At 39.6% G+C, this 13,685-nt stretch overlaps 1 long non-coding RNA gene across 1 annotated transcript; it reads left to right on the forward strand.

The window, feature by feature from the left end:
* Positions 1-8,926: 8,926 nt before the first annotated feature.
* Positions 8,927-10,879, forward strand: LOC129918445 (uncharacterized). Its single transcript, XR_008772955.1, has 5 exons — positions 8,927-9,380; positions 9,439-9,544; positions 9,868-9,929; positions 9,984-10,392; positions 10,454-10,879. It is a non-coding gene; the product is annotated as an uncharacterized LOC129918445 (long non-coding RNA).
* Positions 10,880-13,685: the final 2,806 nt, after the last annotated feature.

Raw genomic sequence — 13,685 nt, forward strand, 5'->3', positions numbered from 1 at the left:
TCTACCTTTGCAGTAGTAGGTAGTGTGTTCAGACTTTCATCTTAAAAGTAGTTTAGTAATTCATCGTTACATTGCCAACCTCTTAGGATTGTTCGTCCCGAACAATTCCATTGCTTCTTTCACCATTATAAAGATGTAAACGGTCACAATGAACTACCTTTAGTTTGCCTCTTACCCCTCTTTGTATACGGTGAACCACGTCGTTAATTCTGGTTATTACTGTGTAAGGGCCTTCCCAGTTTTGTTGTAGCTTCGGTGATAGTCCCTTTTGTCGGTGGGGTTTGTAAAACCACACAAGTTCTCCTTCTTGAAACCCTGTTGCTGTCGCTCGTGCGTCATATCTTGTTTTCATCCTGTCACTAGACGCTTTTATATTTGTCCTTTTCCGTTGGTGAATGTCAGCCAGTGTTCCTTTCAGGTTATCTACGTACTCATCCATTTCATGTGGCTCGTTTGGAACACTTCCAAATTTTATCTCACTTGGCAGGCGTATTGTTGAGCCAAATCGGACTTCCGATGGTGTATGTCCAGTAGAACTATGTGTTGCACTTCTATAAGCCATCAAGAATAATGGAATATGTCGGTCCCAGTCTCGTTGATTATCATTGACTACTTTTGACAGGTGTTCCTTAAGTGTCCTGTTAAATCGCTCAACCATCCCATCAGATTGTGGATGAAGCGGTGTTGTTCGCGTCTTCTTGATGCCAAGGAGTGAGCAAACCTCTTGAAAGATCTTAGATTCGAAGTTCCTTCCTTGGTCGGAATGAAGTTCCATGGGTACTCCGAACCTGCTCACCCAATGAAAGACAATCTTATCCACAACTGTTTTGGTTTCCTGGTTTGGAATGGCAAATGCCTCAGGCCATTTGCTGAAGTAGTCCATCACTACAAGGATGTATCGATTTCCGTTGTTGGTTTCGGAAAAAGGACCTGCTACGTCTATTGCAATTCTCTCAAAAGGTGCACCCACATTGTACTGCTGCATCGTGCTTTGGATTTTTCTAGCTGGTCCTTTGCTAGCGGCACAAGTATCACATTTTTGGCACCACTTTTCAACGTCTTCTCTCATACGTAACCAGTAGAATTGCTGTCGTAGCTTTTCCAGCGTCTTGTTGATGCCTAAATGGCCTCCAGAAGTTCCACCGTGCATCTCTCGGAGAACATCATTTACCTTTGACTGAGGTACGACTAGCTGCATTACATAGGATTTACCATCTGCGGATTCCCACTTACGCCTGAGTAGCCCTTCTTGCACATGAAGTGAGTCCCATTGTGCCCAATATGCTTTTAGATTGGGGCTTCGGTCGGAGATGTCGGCCCATTCTGGTTTCTCTTGATGTTCCTTCCATGCAAGGATGGGTTCGATGTCCGAATCTTCCTGTTGGGCCATTCTGAGTTCTTCATTACTCCAGCCGCAAATGGGATCAGCTCTCGTTCTTCTAACAGCGACAACTTCCTTTTCTTCTAGTCGTGTGCAATGCTTGCAGTCTTGCTTGCACGGTCGCCGAGATAATGCGTCTGCATTTGAATGCAGCTTTCCTCTTCGATGTTGAATCTGACATTGACACGTCTGAAGTATCTCGATCCATCTTGCTACTTGACCCTCTGGATTTTTGAAGTTCAAAAGCCAATTTAGTGCACCATGATCTGTGCGAAGAAGGAACTTCTGTCCATAGATGTACTTATGGAAGTGCTTTGTTGCCAATACTAGAGCTAGAAGTTCCCTTCTGGTCACGCAATAGTTTCTTTCTTGTTTCGAGAGTACCTTGCTGAAATAGGCAACGACCTTTTCTTCTCCGTCATGAACTTGCGATAAAACAGCACCAACTCCAACATTACTTGCATCTGCGTCAATGATGAACTGTTTGCCTGGAGTCGGATAGGCCAGCACAGGAGCTTCACATAACCACAGCTTCAGTTCCTGAAAGCTTTTCTCACACTCACCTGACCATTTAAAGGGTTTACCCTTCTCCGTAAGTTGGTGCAAGCTCTTGGCGATTCTTGCAAAATCCTTCACAAATCGTCGATAGTACGTTGCCAGACCGAGGAAACTCCGAAGTTGATGCTTGTCCTGAGGGGTCGGCCAATTTTTCACAGTGTCCACTTTTTCAGGATCAGTCTTTACTCCTTGGGATGAGATGATATGCCCTAAGTTTTTAACCTCGGTCTTGAAAAGTGCACATTTCTTTATATTCAACTTAAGATGTGCTTCTCGTAGCCTTTGGAATACAGCTTTTAGGTTTTCACAATGGTCATCAAATGTTTTTCCGCAAACGATGACATCATCCAAATAGACTAGGCAAGATTTCCAGGTTAATCCATTTAAAACGCACTCCATTAAGCGCTCAAAAGTAGCTGGGGCATTGCATAGCCCAAACGGCATGACATTAAACTGCCACAAACCATTTCCTGTGGAGAAAGCCGTCTTCTCCCGATCTTCTGGATGGATTTCTTCCTGCCAGTAGCCACTCTTCAAGTCCAAAGTCGTAAACCATTGTGCTCCTTTCATTGCATCTAGAGTATCGCTGATTCTTGGCAGTGGGTAGCTGTCTTTCTTCGTCACATCATTCAGCCTGCGGTAGTCAACACAAAATCGAGTGCTTCCATCCTTCTTTTTGACGAGAACTACCGGTGATGCCCAAGGGCTTTTGGAATTTTCGATTAGCCCGTCTTTCTTCATTGTTGTTATCATTTCTTCAACTTCACCTTGTTTGGCCAAGGGGAGACGTCTTGCTGGTTGACGAATCGGCCTAGCATCTCCTGTATCGATTCGATGCTGCACCAGTTGCGTTGGGCCGTATTGCCCGCTGGGTGAAGAGAAGATATCAGCATATTCATGAAAAAGACTTCTCGCAACATTAAGCTGATGTTGATTCAAGTTGTCTGATTTGAGAATTTGTTTCTTTAGTTTCTCCGAGTTCATAGTCATCTGTGTATCCACCACGTTGATCTTAGTTATTGCGGCCACAGATTCACATTGCCCAACAACTTCTCCTTTCTTAAGCTTGATTGGGTACGGCTTGATGTTAAGTATCCGTACAGGTACCATGTTGTTCTTTGGTGCCACAAGAGTCTTCCCGATGATGATGACGAAGACATTCTCGAATCTCGAAATTCTCGACATTCTCGAATCTCGAAATTCCGGTATAAAAGGGCTGCGTAGATAACGTAGATAGTACAAAGTGAAATAAAGTGTTGCGAATTGTTAGTAGTAAATAAAGTGATTTAAAAGTGTGTTTGTTTGAGCGAATAATAAAAGTAAATTGAGTTGAAATAAAGTGTGTTCTTATTTGAACGGAAATATAAGTGGAAATTAAATAAGTTTAATTGTGAACCCGGAATAAAACATTACAGTATGATGTGACAACACTCAATGAACACGCCTAATTTTGACATTGGTTTTAATAATCAGCCCTATCGGCAATACAATTTCCCTGGAAAAATTTCTCTATTCCGAAAAATCGGTATCGGCAATACTTTTTGAATGGAAAAATTTCCTAGGAAAAAATTCCCACACAAAAATACCTATCGGGAATGAAGTTTCTCCCCAGAAGTATTTCTATCATATTTTGTATGGGGTACAGATATTTTGAAGCCAAAATGTACGTGTTTTTCTTTCAAAATATTCTGTTAAAAATATTAAATTACTTACTTCCTTAATCCAACAAAAAGCAAATGATATTGCAACTGGATAACGCAAAATAGTAGACAAAAATAAAATATAAGAAAACCTTAAAAAAAAGAAGCATGGAACTAAATGAGACCATTCCGAGAGCATTAGTTTGCTGCTTTGGTCGAAGAAATGATCAAATTATGTGGAATGCCTCAATTTATTTCAGTTATTTGTTTATCATGTCAAAAAAAAAACAAAGCTTAAAAAACTTTATTGATTGATTCTTTAATTAAAATTAAAAACACAAAACTAATGGGCAAAAAATAAAAAAAATTATTGAATAAAAATCCACAAATCAACACCAAAGAAAAAAATTATATAAATATTGACTATTAAACATTTTAATTGTTTTTGTGCACTAAATACAATCAAATTAGAGTTGTCAAAATTTTCGAAGACATGTGTTCGAAGGTTTTTTTGTTTTGTTGAGTTGGCTGTACTTCTTTCCCGAAAACGAAATTCCGATGGAGATTGCCGATAAGGAGAAAAATTCCCGGGAGAGAAAACCTACTCCCGGGGAAATTTCTCACGTGAGATTGCCGATAGGGCTGAATAACAAAAAAATAATCATTTAATTGTTTTGCGAGCAATTTTTAACAAATCACGTATTTTAAAGTTAAAAATTATATTAAGACTCCGGCACATAGGTTAGGTTAGGTTATATGGGCTGACAGTTGATTTTGTTACCGTCACACTTAGATCAATGTAGATCCCTTGTGATACCCTGAAGTATTGTAACTTCATGAAAAAGTGTTAACCTATGAATGCTATGGTTGTTCGAGCCATTTGGAGGACTTGACAAAGTTCAGTAGGCTATTGCCTGAGAGTTCCGATAGTTCTTCTAATTCATTGAAGAAGTAGTTTCCTAAGAATTTTTTCCTAGTGCGACAGAGTGCTGGGCAGTGACAGAGGAAGTGAACAGTGTTTTCCTGTTTCCTCTGCATAGATCATCCGTACTAAGCCCCATTTTCTTTTTGTGGTATCCTAGTAGGTTATGTCCCGTTAAGACGCCTATTAGGGATCTTAAGGAAGGTTTACTAAGTAGTAAGATCTTATTTGATTTTTTCTCGTCGAAGTTCGGCCATAGTTTCCTGGTGTGACCGCAGGTTTCTAGGAGGTTCCATCTTTCATTTGTTTTTTGTGAAATATTGTTGACGATATTTCGCTTTATTTCACATTATGGGATTCTTATGTTATGGTCTATGAGCGAGGGATCAAGAACTGAGCCCTCCCTTGCAAGCTCATCCGCTTTTTCGTTGCCGAACACATCACTGTGGCCGGGAAACCAGCAGAGTCTTACATTATGCTGCATACCAAGAACCCTAAGCTCTTCGCGACAGCAAGAAACAAGATTTGACTTGATTAAGGTGGCAGAAATCGCTTTTATTGCCGCTTGGCTATCAATGAAAAAGATGATGTCAGCAGGTGATATCGCCATCATGGATATTTGTTTAGCAGCATTTTTCACTGCCAATATCTCGGCTTGGAAGACACTACTGTAATCGGGGAGCCTCAAAGAACTGGCAAGGTTGAGGTTTTCTGAGTAAAAACCTGCACCAACCCCAGTGTTCATTTTCGAACCATCAGTAAAGATGGCGATAGCCGACTCATTTGAGAAAGTTACACTGTTTTCCCATTTCAAGACTCCGGCACATATATTTAGATTATGATTATGAAACAAAAGTGAATCTAGACAGAATAGACCTATTTTCAACTATTAAACCTACAAGCAATAAGACCTACTAGCTTCTTCTTCTTCCTTTTTTCTCGGCGCTGTTATGATCTCGATGTCGAGGGGATCATAACCTTCCCACGTTACTGCTTCACACTAGTGATCCGCCTGTGGGGTTCGCCGGGTTGACCTCAGAAATCGGCGGCAAGCCTCCCGGTTTTGTATTGTTCCGTTTCTGAGGCCAACTGAATGCTGGTGTTTTTGCATTTGCTTGTACCAGGAGTTTTTAGGCCTACCTTTCTTTTTATTTCGTGTTGGAACGTTATATGATATTGCTTTTTTGACGGGGTTCTCAGGATCTCTCCTTTGAACATGGCAATACCAACTGAGTCGGTCGTGTTCAATTTTTTGGGAGATGGTATTTTTAACATGAAGGCTTCCTCGGATCTTCGTACTTCTAATTCTATCAAGCTTTGTTACTCCTGCTGTCATGCGAAGCATCTTCATCTCAGCTGCCGTTAACTTACTCTCATACTTTTTGTACATTGTCCAACATTGTGAACCGTATGTGAGTGCTGGACGCACAACTGCGGTGTAGAGCCTTCCTTTCAGCTTAGGGGGCATTTTTCGATCACAGAAGATAGCAGAATTTTCCCGCCACTTCATCCACCCTACGCTTACGCGATGATTGATATCGTCATCACAAGTACCTTCGTTATTTATCATAGACCCCAGATATTTAAACTTTTCACACTTGGGAAGCACTACACCATTCAAATAAATGTCAGGAATAGGCCTGTGTGGATCAGAAAATGGGCAGCATAGGTATTCTGTCTTTTTCGCGCTTATGCGGTACCCACTACCTTCTAGAACATCCACCCATACATCAAGTGCTCGTTGCAGGGATATCGGGTCTTCACTTATGATGGCTCCATCGTCAGCAAAGAATAACTGATGCACTTTTGGGTCCGTCACTTTGCCTTGAAGCAGGTAATCAAGAACGGTAATAAAGAGCAGAGGACTCAAGACGCTTCCCTGGTGTACACCTACTGTGATTTCGAATTCTTCGGTGACTCCAGCTGCACATCTTACTTTAGTAACTGCTCCATCATACATGTCCATAATTATCCGCACATAGGTTTCCGGAACTCCTCGTTGTCTGAGGGCCACCCATATCAGATCTCGTGGTTGTCGATCGAATGCTTTTTCAAAATCAACCAATACCACATGCAAATCCTCCAAGGAATCTCGATGTTTTTCCATAATGATTCTGATACTCTGGATTGCATCTGTGGTTGATTTACCCGCAACAAACCCGCACTGGTCATCAGATAGCCTTATTATTTTTCGCAGTCGGCTACCCAAGACTCGCTCAACGATCTTCATGGTGTGTGACATCAGCTTAATCGAACGGTAATTATCACAGCTTCGAGTATCACCCTTCCCTTTGTATATTGGAAGAAGATAACTTTCCCTCCATTGATTAGGCATTCGATCACCTCGTATAAGCTTGGAAACAAGAACCATGAGCCATCTAGACCCGATGTCTCCCATCTTTTTCCAAAACTCTGAGGGTATTTCGTCTGGCCCAACAGCTTTTCCCTTTTTGGAGTATTTTACAGCCTCACTAACTTCTTCGACTGTGACATCGGATACTTCGCTTAAGTTAGGTGAAGCTATTGGAAAGTGTAGCCTTGGAAATTGTTCATTTAGAAGTTCGTCACAATACTGTCGCCACCTGTGGAGGATTTCTTCGTTTTCCACAAGTAGTTGGCCTTGAGCATTGTTAATAAACTTTGGCGAACAGATCTCCTGAGCATTTCTTCTTCTTTGAGCGGCTATTTTGAAGATGGTTGCGCCCTTATTCACGTTTTGTCGTAGCTCTTGAATAGCACCAGCAGTCGGGGAAGAAATTTCATCTAGCTCCCGATACAGGTCTTCCGTATTCTTGGCTTGAATTTGGGCACATATCTTCTTCGCTTCTTTCTTGCAGTTTCTGTATTCCACTTCGAGGCGTGACTTTTGCTCTGTATTATTAGAGGGGCACTTCGACCAAGCTTTGAAAGCCATTTTCTTTTTACTTACAACTGCTTTAGCTTCATCATTCCACCACCATGTTTCTTTGCCTTGTTGGTTGTGTCCTTTTGAAACCCCTAACAGTGTTTTGGCTTTTTCTATGCAAGTTCGCTGTAGGAGGTCCCACATACTTTGTGCTGTACTCTCTTCATTTCGAAATATATTGGTGTTGTTATACAGATAGTTTTGCATATTCGAAATAAAAGCTTCGCCTTTTTCCTTATCCAGATTATACCATTTGATCTTCCCAAAAGTCTTTGTCTTTTTGTTGTCGTTCACTGTCTCCATAAAAAATTCTGTCAGTAGGAGACGGTGTTGGTGGGCGATCGCTTCTCCCAGTATCACTTTACAATCCTTGACCCGAGGTTTCATGAAACTAGATACCAAATGGTAATCAATCTGAGTCTCATTTCCACCACTGCTGTAAGTGACCAGGTGTCGGCTTTGTTTGATGAACATGGTATTAAGTACGATAAGACCATATGTTTTGCACGAGCTCAGGATGTCTTCACCAGGAGAGTTCCTGATGCCGTATCCGAGGCCTCCATGGCAATCTTCATAGTCTTCGTTTGTTTTCCCGACATGTCCATTTAAATCTCCGCCCACGAACAAAAACTCTTCCTTTGGGATGTCCTTAAGTAGGTTGTGAAAATCTAGCCAAAATGCATCTTTTTCCACCTGCTCACATCCAATTTGGGGAGCATATGCAGTGACAATATTCCACAACTTTCCTTTAATCACCAATTTAAGGGACATCAAACGGTCACTGAATTTCGAAATGGACAATATGCTGCCTAAGAGGTCTTTTGCAAGGATGATTCCGATTCCGTTCTTACCCTTTTCCGTTCCATAGTAGAACATCTTGTAATTTTTTGTCCTTGTATCCAAGAAACGGGCCCTATTTCCCGTGTTACGCCATTTCGTTTCTTGGACACACAAGATGTCTACTCGCCTTCTTATCATCATCTCTTCCAGCTCGAAGCTTCGACCTGTCATACTCCCAACGTTCCAACTCGCAACTCTCAGATTTTGTATAATCTGTGGCATTACTTTGCTAGCCCCCGGAATCCGTCTAGCTCTGACCCGAGCATTGCTACTCGGTCCAGGATCAGTACCATTAGTAATGGTAGTGCCTGGCGGGGTAGTGTCATTTCTTTGGACGAGTACTTCCATAATGCTTCAGTTCACAAAATCTTGCGAAACGTTGTTGTTGTTGTTGTTTTTTTCGACGCGTGCATACTCCAGTTTTGTATTTGATCTCTCTTTAACAGCACCGGTGATCTCCAGTCGTGCCAACCCAGGGACTGGCATGCACACTTTTGGGAAAGTTTACAGGTGTTAAGTGTCTCTAGGTTCACCTTGGTGTTTGTGACCTAGATAAATTTGCTCCTTTAGTCGCCTTTTACGACAAGCGGGGAGGCGCTGCAGGAATATTCTAACCCGTCCCTGCACAGGGAATAAGACCTACTAGCTACTGCACCGAAAAGCGTTCAATCAGGAATAATTCATTATCCTAGAACCATAAACAAAAAATACCAAGACTGGAATTTTTCGTACGTCTTCCCCCCAAAACCCTTTTGTGTACAGTGCTGTCTGTGAATATATGTTGGTAAATGACGTTGGTAAATGACGTTAACACGCACACATTTATAGATTCACGACATTCACCACACATCCGACACGAACACAACGATAGGTTCACGACATTCACCACACCTCGCAGCTTGTAGGCAAACGTCAGTTGACCGCCGAGTTTCCAGTCTTGGTATATTTTGTTTATGCCTGGTACCAACCAAGAACCAAGCAGCCGTAAGCAGCACAGCCAAAGTCATGTGTTGCTCAAGCTGTGGGCAGAAGCGACACCATCTGCTGGCCCAACAGCAGCTACCGAAGAAAACATTGTCACTCGCCCCAGTCATCACGGCTCATGTTACTCGTTGTTGCTTCCGGCATTGATATGTAAGTTTTAATATAAAGAGTGTTTTTGTTATATTTTTGCTATTGCATATATTTACAGGGTCAAGCCAAGGGGCGACTTTCCATTAAGGGCGCACGCTTAGAGTTGTGATTTTATTTTTTACAGTGAGCTTAGGGTCTCAATAGTATACCTTTAAAATATTAAGGTAAGGAAACACCCCTCAGTATGATTAAAAAATAAATATTTAAATTTTTCATACAAAATGTATGCAAATGACGACTACGAAGAATTTGAAGTTTGAGGCGTATACAAGTGAGATGCCCCCCTGCAACCCCCCTGCTTGGTCTCACTATTGGATTTGAGGTGGGGATAAGTTTGGGTATGTAAAAAGAACTCAAAAAAAAAATTTTTTTTCTTCGCGGTCGTCATTTGAATGCATTTTGTATGAAAAAATGAACTTTAAAAAATTAATTAAAAATATAAATACACGTTTCCTAACTTTAAAATTGTTATTTTTATTACTTTTAGTCATTAATCTTTCAAATAAAATTATTCGCGTATTAAAATTCGTGCACCCCTAAAGTTGAGCCGTAAGTTCTCCTAACTTCTTATTTATTCCCTAAATGTAACCAAAATCCTTCCAGGTTGTACACATTCGACATTTACCAATTGACCAATCCCATCACATCGACTACCTCACTCACGGGCAAAGAGATTGTCTATGGGAGCTACGAGCCTACGACAGGACCATCCGAATTTACGATGCCACAACAGCCATTCTCGCCAAATATATCACCTAAAGGAAAGCGAATGCAAAAGCCTTGCTTGCGTTGCCTCTAGTTTGGACAACAGATATGTACGTCTTATCTGGATCAGAGGAGATGAACATCATGCATGTTGAAGGCCAGAGCATCGAGAAAGTTGGCCTGGTCAGACCATTTGAGCCATCCGACTTTAACTACCAGACTACTTAGAGAATATGAGTTCATGGGATATAGAACCCATCGATGAAAATCGTTTACCAGCTGGAGTTGATGCAAGGTATAAAAACTTGTAAGTCAAAAAAGATACAAGATTGATAAATTGAATCTTATTGATTAAATTTAATACACAGCTTTTTGGATATCTGACAAGTAAAACATCAGCGTATTCGATATAAAAAGGTCATAAAAATCCACCACCTAAAAATGCCGAACACCTCCAGTTAATACTCAAAATCCAGCACAGTTACCACAACCTCCACAGCAACAACAAGAGCATCAGCAAAATATCAATCCAAATCAAACAATTATAACGAGTACAAAGAACAAAGCTAATATTTTCGTTTCTTATTCCATAATTTTTAAACAATTTTTAACACATGATCTTCTACTCGAGGAGATAGGAATGTGTACCTAGTTGTTGTACTAGATTTCTACTCACGAGTAAACTGCCACCTCCAATGGAACAGGGCTATTATATTCTTTGAACAACAACAACATCTTGAAGGTGCTACCACCAAGTGTTTATGGCTAAAGTTACAGCACTGTTTAAGGGATGCCAATCTGATCATGAGACTCCTTTATTCCATTTGTATGTGTTGTAATTATTTATTCAAATCTACGATAAATAACAATAAACAGATTTTGCTTAAGAATAAAATATTTATTCAAATTTTCAACAAAAATTGTTTTAAACAGAATTTTGCAACAAATTAATCAAAACAGATTTAAATTGGTATCTAGACATACAAAGATCAAGTTCATTATAAAAGAAATTAAAATGTTTACAGCAATGGGAAATTGGCTCACGCTGTCCATAATTGGTTGAATGGGGAATTTCAAAAATTAACTGTCTCATCCTCATTGGCCTACTAGGAGCATATATTTGAACTAAAGAGAGTAATTCTGAGCAGTCAATGTCATTACAAAGAATATCACGAATAAACATTACATTATACATCTTTCGTCTTGATTCAAGGGTCTGTATTCCAAGCATAAGACATCTGCTTTTATAATTCTGATCGGTATTACTATTAAAAGAAAACTGCTTCAAGGCAAACCTTAAGAAATTTTTCTGGACCTTTTCAATTCTTTCTGTGAGTTTTTTTTGTATCGGGACTCCAAATGAAAGAACAATATTCAAGCAAAGGACGAACCATTGAACAAAATACGGCTTTAAGAGTATAAGGGTCCTTAAAGTCTGAAGAATTTCTTTTAAGAAACCCTAACATAGAACTAGCTTTTGAGACAATACAGGAAACATGAGGTTCAAAAGTTAATTTTTCATCGAAAACTACGCCTAACTCTTTTATTTCGCTTACTCTGGACAATTTTGACCCTCCTAAAAAATAATCAAAAATTATTGGACTTGATAAACGACAGTAAGACATAACAGAACACTTAGAAAAACTAAGACGGAGGTCATTTTGCATGCACCATTTTTCAAAAACTTCAATATCTTTCTGTAACTCCAAACAATCACTAACAATAATTATACTTGATGGAGCTAGTAAAAATGCTAAGTCTATTCATTTGCATGTTGATAAACTAAGAAAACCTGCAATTGGGTGAAGCTAATCACGTGGGTGAGGTAGCGCAGTGCGTAGTGCACTGGCTTCTGAACTCGCTTGGTCTAGGTTCAATACTCAAGTGTGACGGAAGAAGTTTTCAAAATCAAAATGAAAAAATTACTAGACCAAGCACCACACACAAAATGGAATAAAAGGAGTCTGATGATCGGATTGGCATCCGTGAAACAGTACTGTAACTCTAGCCATAAACACTTGGTGGTAGCACCTTCAAGATGTTGTTGTTGTTCAAAGATTATAATGAAATTGACGGTATAAAATAGCAGCCAAACTGGAAGTATGGAAACATACGAAACTTAAACATAATGTAAAATAATCAAGACACGCGCCTAACATCTTTCTAATCACTTTCCTACTTTCGTATATGCAAACTAATTGTTGCTATGCTTAAGAGTATGGAGAAAAACATGAAAGAGCCGAATAACAATAATCATACTTGAAGGAGCTAGTAAAAATGCTAAGTCTATTCATTTGCATGTTGATAAACTAAGAAAACCTGCAATTGGGTGAAGCTTATCACGTGGGTGAGGTAACGCAGTGCGTAGTGTACTGGCTTCTGAACTCGCTTGGGATAGGTTCAATACTCAAGTGTGACGGAAGAAGTTTTTCAAAATCAAAATGAAAAAATTACTAGACCAACCACCTCACACAAAATGGAATAAAAGGAGTCTGATGATCGGATTGGCATCCGTTAAACAGTACTGTAACTCTAGCCATAAATACTTGGTGGTAGCACCTTCAAGATGTTGTTGTTGTTCAAAGGTTATAACACTTTTTATTATTTTAAAAATTTTTATGTCATCGGCAAACATTAAACCATCCGAAAAGGATAAAATTTGTTGAAAATCATTAATAAATAAATTGAAAAGCGGAGGGCCCAAATGACTTCCCTCAGGAACGCCAGAGTGTACTTTAATCGGGTTAGATACCAGATCACCTATTTTAACAATTTGTTTTCTTTCAATCAAATAAGACCAAAACCACTTAAGTAATTTAATAAACAATTTCAAGATATTGTTGTTGTTCAAAGATTATAATAGTATTCAATGTGTTTTCTTTAACTTTTTTCCACAAATTTTGACTTTGAAAATTGCATCATTCATAACTGTGGGTGTTGAAGTTGTTTTTTCATATTTTCTTTTTTTTATTTTTTGTCATTTTTTTTTGAAAATTGACCCTCCCGCCTAAACGGGGGAAGAAAGACCCCCCCCATTAAGTCGCCTAATTTTAAAAGTAGGAAAACGCTTATTTAGTTTTTTAAAGTATGCTTTTATCTAATGATGTTTTCGAACGATTTAAAGTATACTTTTTCGTTAAACAGGTCGCCTAACTTTAAAAGCAGGAAAACGCTTGTTTATCTTTTTATAGTATCTATGCTTTTATTTGTTGATGTTTGTCAATGAAAAGCAATAAAAGTGTAGAAAATTGGTTTTAGAAGTGAAAAATATTGTAACGATGAATTACTGAACTTCTGTGAAGATAAACAACTGAACGCACCTTTAGTAATATAAGTGTGAACATGCCTTTAGATTTTTTCTGAACGCACCTTTAGTAATATAAGTGTGACCATGCCTTTAGATATTTTCTGAACGCACCCACTGTACGTAAGAAGCGCCCCGTCCTGGAAAGGAAGTTTCGAGAAGCAAAAACGAGAACCTTCTAAAGCGAGAACTATAATTGACTGAAGCGTCAGATGAAACGGAGGGGAACAGCGCTCGCCACCGCAATCAACGGATGAAAACTTAATAGATGGCGCGGACACGAAAACGACACAGTT

The sequence above is a fragment of the Episyrphus balteatus genome, chromosome 4, assembly GCF_945859705.1.
Source record: "Episyrphus balteatus chromosome 4, idEpiBalt1.1, whole genome shotgun sequence".
In the NCBI taxonomy this organism is placed as follows: domain Eukaryota; kingdom Metazoa; phylum Arthropoda; class Insecta; order Diptera; family Syrphidae; genus Episyrphus; species Episyrphus balteatus.